The 2,500-nt window shown below is 40.6% G+C and overlaps 1 protein-coding gene across 1 annotated transcript in view; it reads left to right on the top strand.

Annotated features, from left to right (window-relative positions):
• The first annotated feature begins 1,963 nt into the window (after positions 1-1,963).
• flfl (serine/threonine-protein phosphatase 4 regulatory subunit 3 flfl) overlaps positions 1,964-2,500 on the top strand; it is a 32,817-nt gene continuing 32,280 nt past the window's right edge. Inside the window, exon 1 of the mRNA XM_043000039.2 lies at positions 1,964-2,322. The gene's annotated coding sequence lies outside the window, so the exon portion shown is untranslated. The remainder of the gene's footprint in view (positions 2,323-2,500) is intronic.

Genomic DNA, 2,500 nt, shown 5'->3' with positions numbered 1-2,500 from the left:
TTGTATGATGTTTTAGTATAGTAAGCTTATGGCTACAACACGATACTTACTTTACTACGAAAACATTCTTGTGTGGGAATTCTATACACGTACCAGCGGGTTTCGAATAATACTTTCATGACATGCTAACCGCTTGTGAATGGATCACGGCAAAATACGTTACTATAGCAGTGGAGGTGTTACTATCACAATACATAGGTTGGTTTCTAGTGGTTCGGTTATAACCACAATACGGGAGCAGGTGGGTTATTACCTCAACGCGCTGGTGTTGGGCTAGTGTCATAACATGCAAATGACTTTGTACGGGAAATCGCACGTGGTTGAACTACAGTAAGAAACTCGTTTATGGATGAATTGATATCATAACTAGAAGAACATGCTATAGAGTGGGGTTCAACGCCTAAAGTGTATATTAATTGGCCATCATGCTATGCTACTGCGCATCAAATAGTATATTGGTATCAGCACACCATAAAACAGTCATTGACTATCGAGTGACTACCATAACCCACCTGCTCATGACTGGCTACCATGGTAACTTACTCTTGGCAGGACGTAACTACCATAACGCAAGCAAACAATCGATTTGTTTTACCTTACTCGGAAAGATTCTACAAAAATAAATGAACAGGTTGAATGTAATGTGTAAAGAATTAACAATTTATTACATGACATCCTCATATAGTAAATCTATTAAGATTTTCCAAGAGAAAAACACACACACACACACACACACACACACACACACACACACACACACACACACACACACACACACACACACACACACACACACACACACACACACACACACACACACACACACACACACACACACACACACACACACACACACACACACACACACACACACACACACACACACACACACACACACACACACACACACACACACACACACACACACACACACACACTCTGACCAAGCGATTACACATTACATTCTACTAGCGTACTAAACGTGCCCATCCTACGTGCCGATGGACATGGGAAGAAGACAAAGAAATATTATGATAAAATCATCTCCGGAAAACATATGGAGTGATTTAATTAATAACAGATGGTATGACTCTGCGGATTATCGTAATATTATAATTCCGAGGGTATCACAAGCACAGTGTACAATTATTTCTTACATATTTTCCCATTGTATGATACCGGTAAAGAGCAACTGGTTGTGCACCTGTTTCACTGTCTAATTAGTGTGATATAATATATTTTTTTATGTAAGTGGCTGCCTCTTAAAGATACATATCAATTAGTATATGAAAATTGTTATAACGTTATAGAGCTACGCTGGTTTAGGTCAGCTACCCTTACATCGTGAGGTCATAATATTTGGTATTACGCAATTATGATAGTGTGAATGAGTAAAAGTGATTATAGAGTAACAACCATTGTAGGTTTTGCCAATCAGGAATTTGAATATATAAATATTGAAGCAAACTATAAGAAACAAAAAACGTAAAAGGAAATAGTGCATTGGATAAGGAGAATAACACAAGGCCCGGAGAAAGGCGGAGAAAGAAATAAAACAACAAAAGAAATTTAAACATGAACTGTAATTCGCCTGTGATGAATATCACATAATTTCTTTCAAAGAAAAATACGTTTCACATGAATTTTATCAAATTTATTTCTCCCTCTGAGAAGAAAGCAGATGTAATGAAAATAATGAAACGAAGCGCTTCCTTGGTTTGAATTTGGCGGGCGGTAGTCAAAATATCCTCCTTCTGAAGAGAAAGCGAAATAGGCTATGAAAATAAGCTGCAAATAATTCCACGTAAATATCATCCTTCGGGATATGATCACGGTACAAATAATATCTAAAAAACAATCTCTTGTGAATAAAAAAGCAAAATATCAAACATAAAACTGGAGCGAGCGGCGGACGAGACGTTCGAATTTAGCGGGCTTCCGGGGCGCCGTGCGTGTGGCCCCCGTGGACTGTTGTGGTGAATCCAACATGGCGGCCGTCGTCGTGTCCCTCTGAGCCGCTTCATCAAGAGCAAAACCCGTTTATTGCGACGATGTGCAGCGTTATGACGGAAATCTCTCTGTGAAAGTGACCGTGGGATATATCTATGAGTATAGCGAGTGGTAGAGGAAAGAGCGAGTGCGAGTGGCGGTGGTCGGGTCGTGCGAAGGGGAAACAAAGTTGTGTCAGAACATGAGAAGGAAAGGGAACTAAAACTCTCCTTAACTCAAAGGGAACTCAAGCTCTCCTTAACTCTCCTGTGGGCGATGAGTGCGACTCCGGGGATCTAGACTTGGCGCAGAAATTGAAGTCTTCCGTTCTTGGTAAGTGGAAAATACACGCGGAACGCCGAAAACCGGGGAGAAAGGACTCAAAAGGAGCATTTTTCTCTCGGTATATATACATTTTTTCATGTGTTAATTCTCTTGACGGGAGAGTCTGTCTGCCTCGGCGACATTCTCGAGCGCGAAACGATAACATAACGCTGATCGTCAATGTGTT

Source organism: Penaeus japonicus, unplaced genomic scaffold, assembly GCF_977035675.1.
Source record: "Penaeus japonicus unplaced genomic scaffold, GWHDUDI00000001_assembly GWHDUDI00000026, whole genome shotgun sequence".
Classification (NCBI taxonomy): Eukaryota; Metazoa; Arthropoda; class Malacostraca; order Decapoda; family Penaeidae; genus Penaeus; species Penaeus japonicus.
This window is presented reverse-complemented; position numbering and strand designations above follow the sequence as displayed.